The 19,732-nt window shown below is 44.9% G+C and overlaps 1 long non-coding RNA gene across 1 annotated transcript; it reads left to right on the top strand.

Annotated features, from left to right (window-relative positions):
- The first annotated feature begins 5,534 nt into the window (after nt 1-5,534).
- LOC132593928 (uncharacterized) lies at nt 5,535-17,996 on the top strand. Its single transcript, XR_009560033.1, has 3 exons — nt 5,535-6,616; nt 17,033-17,356; nt 17,658-17,996. It is a non-coding gene; the product is annotated as an uncharacterized lncRNA (long non-coding RNA).
- The last annotated feature ends 1,736 nt before the right edge of the window (nt 17,997-19,732 follow it).

Here is a 19,732-nt window from a genome sequence, read left to right on the forward strand (position 1 = left end):
GTGACTCAGTTATACATATATATATATATATACACTCTTTTTCTCTCTTTCTTTTTTTTTTTTTTTTTTGGCCGCACCTTGCAGGATCTTAGTTTGCCGACCAGGGATTGAACCTGGGCTACCGCAGCAAAAGCGCTGAATCCTAACCACTGGACCGCCAGGGAAATCCCTGGACTGCTTTTTATCAAGTATCAAGCACATGAGAAGAGCATGAATCTTCTCAGGCAGATGTGTCTTAGCAAGAATCACTGAGGCAGGCAGAGTTCTAAGATGGCCCCAAGACTCCTGCCCTCTGGTGTACACAGCTGTGTAGTTCCCTTCTCTTGAGTGTGGGTCTTTGAATATGACGGATGTCACTCTTGTGATTATGAAAAAGTGATGGGATTGTCGCTCTCTTAATTGTTACATTAAGCCACCTGTCCAAGTCTTCAGGGACTGGCTCCATGCCAGTCATGCAGGGAAAGACATTTACTAATCAACCCAGTGTGAAGGCTTCAGGCTTTCTCAGTTTTTTTCCAGACATGCATCTTCCCTGGTGTGTGTGTGTGTGTGTGTGTTTGTGTGTGTGTGTGTGTGTGTGTTTCACCAGTTCTACCATATACAGTATGCTGCATTTATTTTTATTTTTTTAAAGTAGGATTAAAAGCCTTTTAGTTTTTTTTTTTTAATTAATTTTTGGCTGCATTGGGTCTTCGCTGTTGCGTGCGGGCCCTCTCCAGTTGAGGCTAGCCTGGGCCTTACACTGCGGTGGCCTCTCCCTGCTGCGGAGCATGGGTTCCAGGCACATGGGCCCAGCAGTTGTGGCTCACGGGCTCCAGAGCACAGGCTCAGTAGCTGTGACACTTGGGCCCAGCTTCTCTGAGGCATGTGGGATCCTCCCGGACCCATGTCCCCTGCATTGGCAGGTGGACTCCCAACCCCTGTGCCACCAGGGAAGTCCCTATGCTGCATTTAAATGTCTTGATTTCCCTAATAGTCTCACTCCCCACCCTTGCTCCGAGTTTTCTCAGGGCATTAAACATTCTACTGCATTCCTCTGCCTTAGTCTTTTTGTTGCCCGGCACTGTAGGACTGCAATCTCCCTGCAGCTGCCACAAGGTTTGGAATCTACCAGTGCCCTTGCTGGCAACTAATATTTGTGTATAGTTTGAAGAGGAGGTCTAAATTCATATTTTACCATTTGTGTACTTCAGTGCTGCAGACCTTATTTATTTGGTCACGCCACTCGGCATGTGGAATCTTAGTTCCCTAACCAGGGATCGAACCCGCACTCCGTGCATTGGAAGCATGGAGTCTTAACCACTGGACTTCCAGGGAAGTCCCCAGACCATATTTATTTATTTATTTAAATTAATTAATTTATTTATTTTTGGCTGCGTTGGGTCTTCGTTGCTGCACAAGCTTTCTCTAGTTGCGGCGAGTGGGGGCTACTCTTTTTTTTTCTTTTTTGCTGTATGTGGGCCTCTCAGTGCCGTGGCCTCTCCCGCAGCTAAGCACAGGCTCCGGACGCGCAGGCCCAGTGGCCATGGCTCACGGGCCCAGCCGTTCCGTGGCATGTGGGATCCTCCCGGACCGAGGCACGAACCCGTGTCCCCCGCATTGGCAGGCGGACTCTCAACCACTGCGCCACCAGGGAAGCCCGGGGGGGTGGTGCTACTCTTGGTTGAGGTGCGCAGGCTTCTCATTGCTATGGCTTCTCTTGTTGCGGAGCATGGGCTCTAGGTGTGTGGGCTTCAGTAGTTGTGGCACGCAGGCTCAGTAGTTGTGGCTCACGGGCTCTAGAGCACAGGCTCAGTAGTTGTGGCGCACAGGCTTAGTTGCTCCGTGGCATGTGGGATCTTCGTGGACCAGGGTTCGTACCCATCTCCCCTGCATTGGCAGATGGATTCTTAACCACTGTGGCACCGGGGAAGTCCCTCTGTTTGTTTTTTACTGTAGATTTATATCTCAATTTGTTTCAGAGCAATTACTTCAAACGTACATAGTTAATTTATTTTTGTCTATGATCATTGCCGTATGATTGTTAAAGATAATTTCTTGAATTCCTAAACATGGTTTAATTTTTATAATTTTGACGCTTGAATTGCTTATGATAATTTTTATGAGTTTCCTATATCCGGGGACACAACTTTTGTGACTCTATGGAATGACAGGTGCATGTATATCTGTAGCCTTTAGGGGCGTCTGAAAGAATTTGTTTAGCCTCTCAGAGCACGCTGAGCTTCCCGGGAGTCCAAACTAATACGTCTCCAAACACCTGCGCCATCAGTTGCAGAAAGGGCTCCCCAGAAATCTGAGTATGGCCTTTTCAAGAAGGAGCGAAGTCCCTCCTCTGCCCGAGAACCCAGACGCACAATTTCCCAGCGCCCCTGGCAGCGGAGCTCTGCCTTTTTTTTTTTTTTTTTTTTGCCTTCTTTACTAGAGGTCGGCGGGGAGTATCCTCACACGCGGCCTGTGGTTCTGCGGGAACTACATTACCCAGAATGCTTCACGACGGGCGGCAGCGCCACTCAGCCCATCGAAGTCTCATAAAAGGGGCGTTTCCGTATCAGGTGCAATTCATAAGGGAGAGACTTCTGGTTTCCTTCTCGTGGCGGCCATTTTAACTGCTCTGGGTCTGTTCTGGCTCCGGACTGCTGGGTCTGGACCGACGTGACGGCCAACAAGGTCCGAGAAGAGGCCTTGTTCCCCCAGGACAAAAGCGGGTCTGAGGCTCGGCGACGCCGCCCCGATGCCCCGCGCCAGGCCTGGGAGAGGGACTGCCGATCTGGGTCCCGCTCTGCCCACAGACCCCAATGGCAGCGGTGGTGCTGAGGGACCCGCCTCACGTAGATGCCTGTCCTCCGGACCCTCACCGCGCTCACCCCAGCAGACACTAAAGCCCCCAGTGCGGGGCGCCTGCTCTCGTGCTCCCAGCCCAGGACCCTGTGTCCAGGATGGTGAGGCGGCCGTGGGTGTGATGCCAAAAGCTTGGCCTCTGTGCACAGGTGCCGAATCGAATCTCAGAGACAGTTTTCGGTGAAGAAGAAAATAATAGTTTTATTGCTTTGCCAGGCGAGGGGGGACACAGTGGGCTCGTGCCCCGAAAACCTGTTGTCCCAATGCCGGGGGAATTTGGTGAGGAGTTTTACAGCAACAGTTGAAGAACGCGGTTGTTGATTAGGATCAGGGTGTGAGCAGGGTTTGCATTCCTTTAATCTGGCCTCAGGTGGTGTCCTGATCTCTGAAGAGTGCTTCATCAAGTAGTTAGCATCTTCTATTTGTTGGGGGTTTTAGTTCAGTAGAGCTCAAGGATATTGTTATGAATATTCCTTGACCTACAAACAAGAAAAGCAAGACACAGAAAGGCTTCCATACCCAGGAACCCCTCAGGGTCCTGCTAGGTTTCTGGTGGGGCCCTGTTTCTGACAGTGTGGTGGCAAGTGGGGGAGGGTGACAGGCACAGGGACACCTTGTAAAAGGGGAACTGATCACTGAGGCTCAGAGATTAAGTAGCTATCCCAGACTTCAGGGCCAGGCAGGGGTACATGGAAGCCTGAGCCCATCAAACCCCTCCATAGACTCATCACTTGTTCCACATTTCCATGGCTGCTTATGGAACCAACACAGTCAAGTGGAAGATGTCCCGTTCCCTCGCTGGGCCTGACACTGAATCACATGTCTGGATTGTTGTGTCTTGGGACTCTTAAGTGCTATTTCCCCAGTCCTTGAGTCCCACCTGGGGTGGTGGAAAAGGAATTGGGGAGGCTCTCAGAGACAGTATTGTCTGGCAGGCCAAGGCTCCCAAGAAAAGACGACATGAGATGGATGCACAGTCATAGTAGCAATTGAAGTGAGATGACAGTCAAGCCAGAACTGGTGCTTATTTACCACTCTGTACACACCAGGATTTTGTGAGGACTTTGGTGGAGCTTGTTTCTCTCTTTTTTTAAAAAAATTAATTTATTTATGTATTTATTGGCTGTGTAGGGTCTTTGTTGCTGCGCGCAGGCTTTCTCTAGTTGGGGCAAGCAGGCGCTGAGCGGGGGCTACTGTTCGTTGCAGTGCGCGGGCTTCTGATTACGGTGGCTTCTCTTGTTGTGGAGCATGGGCTCTAGGCGCGCGGGTTTCAGTAGTTGCAGCATGCGGGCTCAGTACTTGTGGCACACGGGCTTAGTTGCTCCGCAGCATGTGGGATCTTTCTGGACCAGGGATCGAACCCGTGTCCCCTGCTTTGGCAGGCAGATTCTTAACCACTGTGCCCCCGGGGAAGCCCATGTAGCTTGTTTATCATTCAGCCTGGAGGATAAGGTCAAGAGCAAATGTAGTCACCTGTGAGAGTCACTAGGCCTGGGGTAGGCCACCTGTGGGCTGATCTTTGAACGAGGGGTAGGTGGACAGAGGAAGGTTGTAGTGGTAGGGGGCAGCAAGTGAAGCACACGAGTAGAGGAGAGCCATGTGTGTCTGAGATACACGTGTGATTCTGTGTGACTAAGTCAGAGGCAAGGAACTGAGCCAGGCAGGGAGATCTTCATAGAAAGTTTTGGAGCTGTGACTGCTAGTGGAAGCCATGGGATGTCTGGCATCATACTGGATTGTGTTTAACTATGTCAAGCATAATCTTTATGTAATCTGTCAAATTGCAGCATAAGCCCGTTATGGGTAGCCTTAACATGGGTGGTAGAAAATGGGATGGCTCAAATGTCCTCAGTGCAAGTTGCCCTCCCCACTCTGCTCCTACCAGATACCCCCTTTTTAGCAAGGAGACCAGAGCAGTTCCTGTTCATCCCTTTGTAGCAGGTTTCAGTTCCTACCAATCCATGGAATTTTGCACAAAGCCAATCACACCCTCCCATGGGAACCAAGGAACACTTCTCCCTCTTGATACTGCAAAGCTTATGTCCCACAGCCCCCAGTGTACAGCCTGTCTTCTGGAGTACAACCTCCATGTGGCCCTGTGTAGTGTGGTGTGTCCTCCTCTCTCAGGCTGTGCGTATATGTGATTTATAAACTGCTGTCTCATAGTTCAGTGTCAAATGTCACATGTTTGGCTATCTCCATAACTATACACTGGGAATTCCACCCTCAACAGTGGGTTGAAGAGGTGTTGATTAAGACACGAGTAATGTAGGGAGACCAAAGACATGCCTATGGTGTGGGCCCTAAGGTGATGGTGGCCATGGGCATGTGGCTGTGGAATCTAGGGATGTGAGGGATGTGCATTCTAAAGAGTGGTGTGAACTTAGGGAGTATACCTGAAGGTTCCAGGATCTGGTATTGAGACTTTGGTAATACCAGGGTAATATGAGCCTCTGGATCCTCTATGCCAGGCCCATGGCTTAGATATTGTTGACCCTTCAACAACAAGGGGTTAGGAGCACCAACCCTCTGCACACTCGAAAATCTGCATAAAAGTTTACAGGTAGGCCCTCTGTATCTGTAGTTCCACAACTGCTGATTCATCCTACCTATACACAGATCATGAGTACTGTAGTATTTATTTATTGAAAAAAATCCAAGTATGAGTGGACTCTTGTGGTTCAAACCTTTGTTGTTCAAGGGTCAACTGTATGTTTCTCCACCTGCCTCCTGGACCCAGGGATTAATGGGCACATGAAGACACAATGGCATCAGTGGTGCCAAGGCCTAGTTTCTCAAAACGCTGAGTTAAGGAGCTTGGGAGGAGGGTGGGCATGGAATAGATGTTGGGGGAAGGGATTGTGGCTCAGAAGTGGACTGCTTTTGTTCTTCTGTCATCATCTTAGCAGGGCAATGTGACCTTTGATGATGTGGCCATGTACTTCTCTTTGGAGGAACGGAATCTCCTTGATGAGCCTCACAGATGCCTGTACCAAGATGTGATACTGGAGAATTTGGCACTTGTAACCTCCCTGGGTCAGACCCTCAAACCTACCCCTGTGCCCAGAGATAGCCTCTGCCCTTTCTCTTTCCCCAGGACCAGCTATGTCATTCTCAAATCAGGACTGTGGGCACTGCTTCCTCAGTTTCCTGAGTAGGTGCTGTGGTTGGTAGGACTGCCCTCTCCTCTCTTTGAGCAGGCCCAACACCTGCTTTCCTGCAGATTCCCAGGGAAGGATGCAGGGTCCAGAGTCTTGTACTCATCCTGCGTCCTACCTTACTTGCCTTCTCCCGGGCCAGGTGACTTTGTCCAGATCCAAGGAACGTGTGTGACCCAGGTCTAACTTACTTTCTCTAGTTGACATTTCCTCATGCCTGCCTGTGCCAGCAATTACCATCAGTGACATAGTCACTACTTATGTGGATCATGTTCTGTTCTTGTAAGAGCCTCCCCCAAAGTTCTCTTTGTAATAGTTTTCTTTCCTGTGGGCTATCAGTATTCTGGGCCAATCCTGAATGCCTTCTGTCCTATCTTTCCCTTAACACTTCCATCACCCAGGTCCCATGTAGTTGCTCATCTTGGGGGTGGGGTGGAGAGCCCTGGGTGGTTCACAGAATGGAAATAAATTGTCGTAGTCAGTTCGTGCTGCTATAACAAACTAACATGGTTAGGTGTTTAAACAAACATTTATTTCTCACTCTTCTGCAGTCTGGGAAGTTGAAGATCAAGGCACTGGCCTTGTGGAAAGAGCCTTCTCTTTTTCTACGAAAAGAATAGGTATGTACTGTCTACTGCCCTAGGATGGTTTGCCTCTCTTTGACAACTTATCAGGATTTGGACAACATTCCATGAGGACATAAAACAAAAAAGTCCTCTCCTGGAGCCTCTGGTGAACAGTTGGGTCTTGCTTTACAGTGTGGTTCCATTCACAGCCTCCATCCTCCACCCAATCCTACTTCTAAACATGGCCTCTCTCAGCAAAGAAGCCAAGCATAGATTATGGGAAAAATTGTTAATAACCAGGAAACTGGGTCTCACTGAGGAGAAGCAGCTTGTCCAAGGAACTATGGCCTCAACACCCATAAACCCCATTAGGGACTTCAGGGTTCCAAATCCTACCTTAGCACTTGCAACTTGGAGTGCTTAAATGAGTAACAAACCTCATTCTCCTTTAGATCTGTAGAGCACAGTGATTTTCACATTCTAGGAACTATATCCTGACACTGTAAATTTTTAAACCTGCAGTTTAGGAGACAGTTTAAAAGGTAGAAAGGGAGCTAAAGGGCAGAAATTATGATTGCATAATACATTACATTAGTGTGTTGCTCAGTAGCTTACCAAACCCTTTTACCCACATGTTTATCCCTGTCTGTCTTAGTACATTCAGGCTGCTGTAACAAAATACCACAGACTGGGTAGCTTATAAACAACAGAAATTGATTTCTCACAGTTCTGTGGGCTGGAAAGTCCAAGATCAAGGCACCAGCATGAGGTTCTGATGAGGGCTCTATTACTTGTTCATAGCTGCCACCTTCTCTTTATGTCCTTATATGTTGGAAGGGGCTAGAGAGCATTCTGGGGTCTCATTTATAAGGGCACTAATCCCATTTATTATGGCCCCACCTTCATGACCTAATCACCAAAGACCCCCACTTCCTAATACCATCACATTGAGGATTAGGATTTCAACATATGAATTTTGCGGGGACACAAGCATTCAATCTATAGCATTCTACCCTTGGCTCCCAAAATTCATGTCCTCTCACATACAAAATAAATTTATCCATTCCAACAGCCCCCAAAATCTTTTTTTTTTAACATCTTTATTGAAGTATAATTGCTTTACAATGTTGTGTTAGTTTCTACTGTACAACAAAGTGAATCGGCTATATGTATACATATATCCCCATATGCCCTCCTTCTTGCATCTCCCTCCCACCCTCCCTATCCCACCCCTCTAGGTGGTCACAAAGCACCAAGTTGATCTCCCTGTGCTATGCGGCTGCATCCCACTAGCTATCTGTTTTATGTTTGGTAGTGTATATATGTCAAAACCACTCTCTCACATTGTCCCAGCTTACCCTACCCCATCCATGTGTCCTCAAGTCCATTCTCTACATTTGTATCTTTATTCCTGTCCTGCCCCTAGGTTCTTCAGAAACTTTTTTTTTTTTTTTTAGATTCCATATATATGTGTTAGCATATGGTATTTGTTTCTCTCTTTCTAACTTATTTCCCTCTGTATGACAGACTCTAGGTCCATCCACCTCACTACAAATAACTCAATTTCATTTCTTTTTATGGCTGAGTAATATTCCATTGTATATATGTGCCACATCTTCTTTATCCATTCATCTGTTGATGGACACTTAGGTTGCTTCTATGTCCTGGCTATTGTAAATAGAGCTGCAATGAACATTGTGGTACATGACTCTTTTTGAATTATGGTTTTCTCAGGGTATATGCCCAGTAGTGGGATTGCTGGGTCATATGGTAGTTCTATTTGTAGTTTTTTAAGGAACCTCCATACTATTTCCCATAATGGCTGTATCAGTTTACATTCCCACCAACAGTTCAGGAGGGTTCCCTTTTCTCCACACCCTCTCCAGCATTTATTGTTTGTAGATTTTTTGATGATGGCCATTCTGACCAGTGTGCAGTGATACCTCATTGTAGTTTTGATTTGCATTTCTCTAATGATTAGTGATGTTGAGCATCCTTTCATGTATTTGTTGGCAATCTGTATATCTCCTTTGGAGAAATGTCTATTTAGGTCTTCTGCTCATTTTTGGAATGGGTTGTTTGTTTTTTTGCTATGAGCTGCATGAGCTGCTTGTATATTTTGGAGATTAATCCTTTGTCAGTTGCTTCATTTGCAAATATTTTCTCCTATTCTGAGGGTTGTCTTTTCACCTTGTATATGGTTTCCTTTGCTGTGCAAAAGCTTTTAAGTTTCATTAGGTCCCATTTGTTTATTTTTGTTTTTATTTCCATTTCTCTAGGAGGTGGGTCCAAAAGGATCTTGCTGTGATTTATGTCATAGAGTGTTCTGCCTATGTTTTTCTCTAAGAGTTTTATAGTGTCTGGCCTTACATTTAGGTCTTTAATCCATTTTGAGTTTATTTTTGTGTATGGTGTTAGGAAGTGTTCTGATTTTATTCTTTTACATGTAACTGTCCAGTTTTCCTAGTACCACTTATTGAAGAGGTTGTCTTTTCTCTATTGTATATTCTTGCCTCCTTTATCAAAGATAAGGTGTCCATATGTGTGTGGGTTTATCTCTGGGCTTTCTATCCTGTTCCACTGATCTATATTTCTGTTTTTGTGCAAGTACCATACTGTCTTGATTACTGTAGCTTTGTAGTATAGTCTGAAGTCAGGGAACCTGTTTCCTCCAGCTCCGTTTTTCTTTCTCAAGATTGCTTTGGCTATCCAGGGTCTTTTGTGTTTCCATACAAATTGTGAAATTTTTTGTCCTAGTTCTGTGAAAAATGCCATTGGTAGTTTCATAAGGATTGCACTGAATCTGTAGATTGCTTTGGGTAGTATAGTCATTTTCACAATGTTGATTCTTCTAATCCAAGAACATGGTGTATCTCTCCATCTGTTTGTATCATCTTTAATTTCTTTCATCAGTGTCTTAATAATTTTCTGCATACAGTTCTTTTGTCTCCTTAGGTAGGTTTATTCCTTGGTATTTTATTCTTTTTGTTGCAGTGGTAAATGGGAGTGTTTCCTTAATTTCTCTTTCAGATTTTTCATCATTAGTGTATAGGAATGCAAGAGATTTCTGTGCATTAATTTTGTATCCTGCTACTCTACCAATTTCATTGATTAGCTCTAGTAGTTTTCTGGTAGCATCTTTAGGATTCTCTATGTATAGTATCATGTCATTTGCAGACAGTGACAGCTTTACTTCTTCATTTCCGATTTGGATTCCTTTTATTTCTTTTTCCTTCTCTGATTGCTGTGGCTAAAACTTCCAAAACTACCTTGAATAGTAGTGGTGAGAGTGGGCAACCTTGTCTTGTTCCTGATCTTAGAGAAAATGGTTTCAGTTTTTCACCATTGAGAACTGGCTGTGGGTTTGTCATATATGGCCTTTATAATGTTGAGGAAGGTTCCCTCTATGCCTACTTTCTGGAGAGTTTTTATCTTAAATGGGTGTTGAATGTTGTCGAAAGCTTTTTCTGCATCTACTGAGATAATCATATGGTTTTTATTTTTCAATTTGTTAATATGGTGTATCACATTGATTGACGTGAATATTGAAGAATCCTTGCATTCCTGGGATAAACCCCACTTGATCACAGTGTATGATCCTTTTAATGTGCTGTTGGATTCTGTTTGCTAGTATTTTGTTGAAGATTTTTGCATCTATGTTCATCAGTGATATTGGCCTGTAGTTTTCTTTTTTTGTGACATCTTTGTCTGGTTTTGGTATCAGGGGGATGGTGGCCTCATAGAATGAGTTTGGGAGTGTTCCTCCCTCTGCTATATTTTGGAAGAGTTTGAGAAGAATAGGTGTTAGCTTTTCTCTAAATGTTTGATAGAATTTGCCTGTGAAGCCGTCTGGTCCTGGGCTCTTGTTTGTTTTCCGGACCGGGGCACGAACCCGTGTCCCCTGCATCAGCAGGCGGACTCTCAACCACTGCGCCACCAGGGAAACCCCCTGGGCTCTTGTTTGTTGGAAGATCTTTAATCACAGTTTCAATTTCAGTGCTTGTGATTGGTCTGTTTATATTTTTTTCTATTTCTTCCTGGTTCTGTCTTGGAAGGTTGTGCTTTTCTAAGAGTTTGTCCATTTCTTCCAGGTTGTCCATTTTATTGGCATAGAGTTGCTTATAGTAGTATCTCATGATCCTTTGTTTTTCTGCAGTGTCAGTTGTTACTTCTCCTTTTTCATTTCTAATTCTGTTGATTTCAGTCTTCTCCCTTTTTTTCTTGATGAGTCTGGCTAATGGTTTATTAATTTTGTTTATCTTCTCAAAGAACCAGCTTTTAGTTTTATTGGTCTTTGCTATTGTTTCCTTCATTTCTTTTTCATTTATTTCTGATCTGATCTTTATGATGTCTTTCCTTCTGCTAACTTTGTGTTTTTTTGTTCTACTTTCTCTGTTTGCTTTAGGTGTAAGGTTAGGTTGTTTATTTGAGATTTTTCTAGTTTCTGATGTAGGATTTGTATAAACTTCTCTCTTAGAACTGCTTTTGCTGCATCCCATGGATTTTGGGTCATTGTGTTTTTTCTGTTTTTATTATTATTATTTTTTTGAGGTACGTGGGCCTCTCACTGCTGTGGCCTCGCCCGTTGCGGAGCACAGGCTCTGGACGCACAGGCTCAGCGGCCATGGCTCACGGGCCCAGCTGCTCCATGGCATGTGGGATCCTTCTGGACTGGGGCACGAACCCGCGTCCCCTGCATCGGCAGGCAGACTCTCAACCATTGCGCCACCAGGGAAGCCCGGTCATTGTGTTTTCATTGTCATTTGTTTCTAAGTATTTTTTGATTTCCTCTTTGATATCTTCAGTGATCTCTTGGTCATTTAGTAGTGTATTGTTTAGCCTCCATGTGTTTGTGTTTTTTACAGTTGTTTTCCTGTAATTGATATCTTGTCTCATAGCATTGTGGTTGGAAAAAATACTTGATAAGATTTCAATTTTCTTAAATTTACCAAGGCTTGATTTGTGACTGAAAATATGGTCTCTCCTGGAGAATGTTCTATGGGCACTTGAGAAGAAAGTGTATTCTGTTGGTTTTAGATGGAATGTCCTATAAATATCAATTAAATCCATCTTGTTTAATGTGTCGTTTAAAGCTTGTGTTACCTTATTTATTTTCATTTTGGATGATCTGTCCATTGGTGAAAGTGGGGTGTTAAAGTCCCCTACTATTATTGTGTTAACTTTCAATTTCCCCTTTTATGGCCCTTAGCAGTTGCCTTATGTATTGAGGTTCTCCTGTGTTGGGTGCATAAATATTTACAATTGTTATATCTTCTTCTTGGATTGATCCCTTGATCATTATGTAGTGTCCTTCTTTTGTCTCTTGTAATAGTCTTTATTTTAAAGTCTATTTTGTCTGATATGAGAATTGCTACTCCAGCTTTCTTTTGATTTCCATTTGCATGGAATATCTTTTTCCATCCCCTCACTTTCAGTCTGTATGTTTCCCTAGGTCTGAAGTGGGTCTCTTGTAGACAGCATATATACAGGTCTTGTTTTTGTATCCATTCAGCCAGTCTATGTCTTTTGGTTGGAGCATTTAATCCATTTACATTTAATGTAATTATCAATATATATGTTCCTATTACCATTTTCTTAATTGTTTTGGGTTTGTTTTTGTAGGTCTTTTCCTTCTCTTGTGTTTCCTGCCTAGAGACATTCCTTTAGCATTTGTTGTAAAGCTGGTTTGGTGGTGCTGAATTCTCTTAACTTTTGCTTGTCTGTAAAGCTTTTAATTTCTCCATCAAATCTGATTGAGATCCTTGCTGGGTAGAGTGGTCTGAGTTGTAGATTTTTCCCTTTCATCACTTTAAATATGTCCTGCCACTCCCTTCTGGCTTGCAGAATTTCAGCTGAAAGATCAGCTGTTAACCTTATGGGGATTCCCTTGTAAGTTATTTGTTGCTTTTCCCTTGATGCTTTTAATATTTTTTCTTTGTATTTAATTTTTGATCGTTTGATTAATATATGTCTCGGAGTGTTTCTACTGTATGGGAATCTCTGCGCTTCCTAGACTTGATTGACTATTTCCTTTCCCATGTTAGGGAAGTTTTCAACTATAGTCTCCTCAAATATTTTCTCAGACCCTTTCTTTCTTTTCTCTTTTTTTTGTGGTACGTGGGCCTCTCACTGTTATGGTCTCTCCCGTTGTGGAGCACAGGCTCCGGACGCACAGGCTCAGCGGCCATGGCTCACGGGCCTAGCTGCTCCGTGGCATGTGGGAACTTCCCGGACCGGGGCACGAACCCATGTCCCCTGCATCAGCAGGTGGACTCTCAACCACTGAGCCACCAGGGAAGCCCCAGACCCTTTCTTTTTCTCTTCTTCTGAGACCCCTATAATTTGAATGTTGGTGCATTTAATGTTGTCCCAGAGGTCTTTGAGACTGTTCTCAATTCTTTTCATTCTTTTTTCTTTATTCTGCTCTGCAGTAGTTATTTCCACTATTTTATCTTCCAGGTCACCTATCCGTTCTTCTGCCTCAGTTATTCTGCTAATGATTCCTTCTAGAAAATTTTTAATTTCAATTATCGTGTTGTTCATCATTTGCTTACTCTTTAGTTCTTCTAGGTCCTTATTAAACGTTTCTTGTATATTCTCCATTCTATTTCCAAGATTTTGGATCATCTTTACTATCATTACTCTGAATTCTTTTTCAGGTAGACTGCTTATTTCCTCTTCATTTGTTTGGGCTGGTGGATTTTTACCTTGCTCCTTCATCTGCTGCATGTTTCTCTGATTTCTCATTTTGTTTAACTTACTATGTTTGGGGTCTCCTTTTTGCAGGCTGCAGTTTTGTAGTTTCCATTGTTTTTGGTGTCTGCCCCCAGTGGGTGAGGTTGGTTCAGTGGTTTGTGTAGGCTTCCTGGTGGAGGAGGCTGGTGCCTGTGATCTGGTGAGTGAGGCTGGATCTTGTCTTTCTGATGGGCAGAACCACGTCTGGTGGTGTTTTTTGGGGTGTCTGTGAACTTAGTATGATTTTAGGCAGCCTCTCTGCTAATGGGTGGGGTTGTGTTCCTGTCTTGCTAGTTGTTTGGCATGGGGCATCTAGCACTGAAGTTTGCTGGCCACTGGGTGGAGCTGGGTCTTAGTGTTGAGACAGAGATCTCTGGGAGAGCTCTCGCCAATTGATATTACGTGGGACCAGGAAGTCTCTGGTGGTCCAATGTCCTGAACTCGGCTCTCCCACCTCAGAGGCTCAGGCCAGAGCACCAAGACCCTGTCTGCCACATGGCTTTCCTGGGCTTTGGTTTGCTCATTTTAGTTTTTGGTCGAGCTCCAGTTGACATTTGGTTTGGCACACCATCAAGATTCTGTATGTTTCCAGTTTTATTTCTCCAATTTCCTTCCTTCTGATGATTTTTCTAAAAGCTTACTCTTCAGGTTTTTAGAAATCTCATTTTTTTCTTCTCAGTAATTCTGTGAGGTTGGTCCTGTTGGTCAAATTTTATAAAAGAATTCCTAAAGAGAATAAGTTGCTTGACTAGGATCACACAGCAAATAAGAATGCTAGGATCTCTTGATTCTTCTCAGTAACTTCTCTCTTCCCCCATATTTCTCTTTGTATCCTGGCCCAGCCCCACTTCCACAACCTCTCCAGTCTAAATCTCAGCAAGGGTCTATTGCATCATAGACTTTGTTCAGCTGGTTAATGGGCTTGGGCTCCTTTTAGCCCTATTGAAGACAGATACCACATATACCGTTAATTTTCCACATAGATTTCCAGAAACCTGACTCCCAGCCAGAAACCCAAACCCTGTGGGTGGAAAGGAAAAAACAAAAAAAAACCCCAAAAACCTACTACACCACCATTTCCACCTTGCAGGGCCAGCAAACATGCCCCCAAAATCTTAACTAGTTCTAACATCAACTCTAAATTCCAAAGTCTCATCTAAATATCATTTATATCAGATATTGGTGAGACTTGAAATACAGTTTACCCTGCAACAGATCTCTCTCCAGCTGAGAACCTATATAACCAAACAAGTTATGTGCTTCCAAAATATAGTGGTGGAACAGGCATGAGGTAGACATTCCCATCCCAGAATGAAACAATTCCCATTCTTAAGGGAAGGGAGAAAGGAGTGATAGGTACCGAGTAAGTCCAAAGCTTACTGGGGCAAATGTCTTTGGACCTTAAGCCTCAAGTATAATCCTCTGTGGTTCAGTGCTCTGCCCTCCAGGCCCACTGGGGAGCAGTCTTGTCTCTGCTGCTCTCCTGGATTGGGATCTCATGACGGTGGCTCTCAGACTGGCAGTGTTAGCTGGTGGCTCTGTTGGTGTTGTGTCCAGGTGCTACGGCTCTGGGAACCCCTGGCCCCATGTGTCTGCCGAGCACAACACAGCTCTCTGTCGGGGCCCCGCCGTGAGGCATGGAGTGGGAACATCGTGGTGTGCCTGACCCAGATAGGTGGCCCCACCCATTGGAGTCATGTTGCTCTCCCTTGGCCCTTGCTCTCTGGGCCTGTGGTGGAGGTGACAGCCATGAGGGCCCCTGATCACCTTAAGGGGGATCATTTTTGAGATGGCAGATGAGGTTTCTGGTTCATATGCATGTTAATCTTATCAAAGTCTTAGTGTTCCCTTCTGAAAACACCTTCTCATTCTTTTCAAAATGGATAGGCTGAGAATTTTTCAGATCTTTAAGTTCTGGTTCCTTTTTGCTTAACAATCCCGTCCTCAAGTCATCTCTCTAATTGTATCTTACTCTAAGCAGTTAGGAGGAACCAAGCTGCTCTGCAGCATGGTTTAGAATTTTCTCAGCTAAATATCAAATTTCATTGCTCACACATTTTACCTTCTATAAAACACTAGAACATGAACAAAATTCAGCCAAGTTCTTTTCCACTTTATAAAAAGGATCTTCAGTGTTCCTTGTCTAATAACATGTTCCTCATTTCTTTCTCAGATTCATCAGAATAGAATAGCATTTACCGTCCATATTTCTATGCACATTTTGTTCATGATTCATTATCATCTAAGAAGATGGAAGCTTTCTCTATAACTCCCCTCTTTTGTTCCTAAGCTCTTACCAGAATTACTTAGCATTCTTGACACTATTGGCTTTTGCAAATATGCACCTCAAAACTCTTGGTAGCCTCTGACCATTACCCAGATCCAAAGCCACTTCTAATTTTTCAGGTTTTTCTTGCAAGCAGCATCCCACTTCTCAAACCAATTTCTGTTTTAGTCCAGTCAGGTTTCTATAACAAACTACCATAGGCTGGTACTTACACAACAAACATTTATGTCACAGGTCTGGAGGCTGGGCAGTCCTCGATCAAGGCACTGGCAGTTTCAGTGTCTGGTGAGGCCCACTTCCTTGTTCATAAATGGTCTCCTTGTTGCTGTGTCCTCACATGGCAGAAGGGGAATGAGAAGGCTTTCTGGGGTCACTTGTACAAGGGCACTAATCCCATTGGTGAGGGCTTCACCCTCATGATCTAATCACCTGCCAGAGTCCCCCACCTCTTACTACCATCACATTGAGGGTTAAGATTTCAACATATGGTGTTTGCAGGAACATAAACATTTGAGTTTGCAGCATAAATCCAGCTACAGCAGTATGGATTCCATGGGAGCCTAGGCCTGGGGGAGGCACGATGTCTGATCTGTGCTCAGATCATACAGAAACCTATTCTGTTTGTGTAGTATTTTGGTGCTGTTGACAAAGGCAGCCTAATGCCTTTCCTTTCCCATTCTTGACACTGCCAACTTGTCAGGTCTGCTATTTGTCACTTCTGCTCTTCCAGCTCAGGGCTGTTCACCACATCTGTGGGCTACACATCTCACTCGCTGTTCTCATTGCTCCACCTGTAGTACTCTCTGACATTGGCCTCTCCTCTACATGTGCATTGTAACATGCACACATATTCTTTCTTTCTTTATTTTTTTTTAAGACTTTTTTGATGTGGACCATTTTCAGAGCCTTTATTGAATTTGCTACAGTATTGCTTCTGTTTTATGTTCTGGCCCTGTGGCCCCAAGGCATGTGGGATCCCAGCTCCTCGATCAAGGATCGACCCCACATCCCCCGCACTGGAATGCAGAGTCCCAACCACTAGACCGCCAGGGAAGTCCCACACACATATTCTTAAACAGTCATTGAACACCAGCTACTCTGTTGTAGTTGCATTTTCTTGGGCCTGAACACACTCTTCTATGTAACACACCGATGTCAGCAGAAGACCAGATCTCCAGAGAGAGTTGTTTCCAAAGGAAGGAGTTGTAGACCCTTTCCTCCCTGTGCTGCACCCAGTGGTGCTGTATTTAACCTCGTGAGTCCTCCCCTGTTCTGTGGTCTTTAGAGGCCCAGTTCTGCTAATCAACCCATTCTCAACCTGTACCCAACTCTTTGGTCCCCAGAACAATCCCACTGATTGTTCCTGGGTTTGTCCCACACACACTTTTCTACAGGTTACCCTTCTCACCCGAATCAACATGCACTTCACCAGCATTTCTTTCTTTCAGGTTGTTGGTGTGGAGTGGAGAATAAGGAGGCATCTTCTGAGCACAGCATTTCTGCAAAGTAATGCCACAGGATAGGACTCTTAAAGCAGGTCTGTCTCCCCAGAAGGCCCACCTCTGTGAGATGTGTGGACCCATGTTGAGAGAGAGTTTGCACTTGGTTGAACACAGAATCCATGAAAAATGAGGATTGACTGATTGTCTTGCCATAAATTGTGCATAATTAAAGATATACTCAGGCTGAAACTTGTGCTTTTTTACCATTTTATAGACTAACCAAGATTTTGTGAGGACTTTGGTGGAGTCTGGGATGTTTCATTCAGCCAGGTGCATATGATCAGGGGCAAATTCAGTCATCTGTGAGTCACAAGATCTGGGGTGGGTTATCAGTGGGGCTGGGCTTTGAATGATGGTTGGATGGACAGAGGAAGGGTGTGATTTCTGAGGGCACAGCAAGTGCAGGAAAAGCAGATAGGACCATGGGTAGCTGAGATCCACACATTGTTCTCTGACTGCGTCTGAGCCGAGGAGTTGAATGAGACCTGCATGGAGTGATTTGGGGCTGTGGTTGCTAACAGGAACCATGGGAAGTCTGTAGTCATACTGGATCCTCTCTGAATTTGTCAAGGATATTCTGGATGCTGTCTGCCAAGTTGTGTTGTAAGTTCTAAAATTAAGGCCAATAGGTATGCTGCCTTGACATCTGGTGAAACAAGTATGCCCTCAAATGGCCATGGTGCAAGTTTCCCTTCACATGCTTCTCACAGGTAATGTCTCCTAACCTTACAACCCTTTTTATCAAAGGGAGCAGGCACAGTTCCTGCTTATCCCTTTGTAGTTAGTTTCAGTTCCCTACCAGCCTGCAGAGTCATTTAAACAAGCCAGTCGTGCCCTCTTGCGGGAAGCAGGGCACCGTACCCTCTCGATCCCACAGAGACTGCATCCCACAGCCCTTTGTTGTTCACTCCGCCAGTGTGTGGCCTTCCCATGGCCTTGTGTGTTGTCTCCCACATGTTAATATGTGGTTAATAAATGGCTGTTGATTGCGTCTGGCCAGTGTCAGGGGTCGTGTGTTTGGCCACACCCTTAGGGTGGGAATTATACCCTCACCAGTGGGGTTATGAGGAGGTGACTGAAACACGAGTAACAAGACGCCTACAGTAAGGGGCACTGATGCTGGTGGCCGTGGGTATGGGGCTCTGAGAGATGTGCATTCAGACAGGGGGCACATCTGATGGTTTAGGGCACTGCACTGGAAACCACATGACTGTGGCCACACCCGGGTAATAGCCTGTGGAGGTGGTACATCCTTCTGTGCTTGTCCCAGAGCTTAGCTGTTGATTGCCCATGTGCCTCCTGCCACTGATGGCTTTGCCCGGTGATCAATGGACCCCTGAGGAGACAGAGGCACCAATGGCACCAGGGCCTGGTTTCTTCTCTGAGTTGGGGAGGTTGGGAGGAGGATGGGCATATGGTAGATGTGGGGGTGGGTGGGTTGGTGGAGAATGGATTGTGGCTCCTTGAGAGTGGGGCTGTTTGTGGTTTCATCTGTCCCCATCATAGCAGGATGGCGTGACCTTTGAAGATGTGGCTGTGACATTTTCCGGGGAGGAATGGGGTCTCCTTGATGAGTCTTGGAGATGCCTGTATTGTGATGTGAAGCTGGAGAACTTGGCACTTACAGCCTCCCTGGGTAAGAACCTCAGATCCACCCCTGTGTCCTTCCTCTTTCCCCAGTGACAGCTCTGTCCTCTCATCAGGACCACAGATACTGCTTCCTTTTCCATTTCCCTCGGTTGGTGCTGTGGTTGGTTGAGATGATGTGTGAGCACAGCCTTCTGCTCTCCTTGAGCAACCCCAACACCTGCTTCCTGTGGTGTCACGTGGAAGGTGTCAGAGGCAGAGGTTTTTCAGTCACCTTAGTGGACCCCCCTTTGTTTGGCCTTGCCCTGGCCAGGTAACTGTCCAGATCCAAGGCACCTGTGTACACCAGGTTCTAATTTTTTCCTCTAACTGACATTTCCTCATGCCTGCCTGTGCCAGGAATTGTCATCGCTGACATGGTCACTACTCATGTGGACCGTGGTCTGTTCTTGAAGACCCACCTCTGAAATTCTCTTTTTATTTTATTTTATTAATTTATTTATTTGGCTGCATTGGGTCTTCGTTGCTGTGCGCAGGCCTCCTCTAGTTGTGGCGAGCGGGGGCTACTCTTTGTTGCTGTGTGTGGGCTTCTCATTGCGGTGGCTTCTCTTCTTGCAGAGCACAGGCTCTAGGCGCGCAGGCTTCAGTAGTTGTTGCTTGCATGCTCTAGAGCACAGGCTCAGTAGCTGTGGCACACGGGCTTAGTTGCTCCATGGCATATGGGATCTTCCCGGGCCAGGGCTCGAACCCATGTCCCCTGCATTGGCAGGCAGATTCTTAACCACTGTGCCACAGGGAAGTCCCTCTTTTTTTAATTTTAAATGTAATGTTAATTTTATCGAAGTGTAGTTGATTTACAATATTGTGTTAGTTTCAGGTGTACAGCAAAGTGATTTAGTTATATATATATTTTTTGTTTGTTTTTCTCAGATTATTTTCCATTGTAGGTTATTACAAGATATTGAATATAGTTCCCTGTGCTCTACAGTAGATCCTGTTGCTTATCTATTTTATATATAGCATTGTGTATCTGTTAATTCCATACTTCTAGTTCACCCT

The sequence above is a fragment of the Globicephala melas genome, chromosome 19 (assembly GCF_963455315.2).
Source record: "Globicephala melas chromosome 19, mGloMel1.2, whole genome shotgun sequence".
NCBI classification, from domain to species: Eukaryota; Metazoa; Chordata; class Mammalia; order Artiodactyla; family Delphinidae; genus Globicephala; species Globicephala melas.